Genomic DNA, 709 nt, shown 5'->3' with positions numbered 1-709 from the left:
TGCACTGTAGAAAGAAGAGGTGTGATATTTACTCGATCACCAACTTTAGGAATAATGGAAGTGCGAAGAACATGCTGGATGATATGGGCATTGCGGTTAAGAGTGTCTACCTTAGGCAAATGACCTACTCCTCTAGTTCCTCTAATGACTTGATTTGATGCTGTCCAGTCAAAGTTGATGGAAGAGGTCAAAGTGTGGGCTCTAATCCCTTGAGTCCTTAATTTCAAAAATATCCCTGAATCTTCTTTTGTAATCTCTACTTTCTTCTTAAAAACATAAGACCTAAGCACACTTTGGTCAGAGTTAAAAAGACATGTTTGCAAGGAAGTAGTGGAAAGTTTTCTTATTGTAGAAGTGGATCATAGTCAGAATAAGACCAAATTGGGTAGAAACAAAAAGGTCCATTACCTTGAAAGTGAGTTGTTCTTGTAGAAGGACTCTAGAGGGCGTGATTTTGGCGGATGCAAACCTACGAATTGACTCCTCATTTTATTTGGAAAGAAAGTTTTCTCCTGAGTTTCTAGAGTGGGGCCCCTTAGCAAGAACCTTTTGCCTGTCACTTTTGCTTGAACTAGCCATGGAGATGATCAAGAAGATTTAGAAGAATGAAAGAGTTTTTGAAGTGATGAAATTTGAGTTCAAAACCATTCAATTTAAAGAGAAAACAAACTTTCGTACGAATGAAAATAATTTCGTCCCATATGATTTT

Source organism: Dendrobium catenatum, unplaced genomic scaffold (genome assembly GCF_001605985.2).
Source record: "Dendrobium catenatum unplaced genomic scaffold, ASM160598v2 fragScaff_scaffold_1173, whole genome shotgun sequence".
In the NCBI taxonomy this organism is placed as follows: Eukaryota; Viridiplantae; Streptophyta; class Magnoliopsida; order Asparagales; family Orchidaceae; genus Dendrobium; species Dendrobium catenatum.
Note: the sequence above shows the minus strand (reverse complement) of the source record.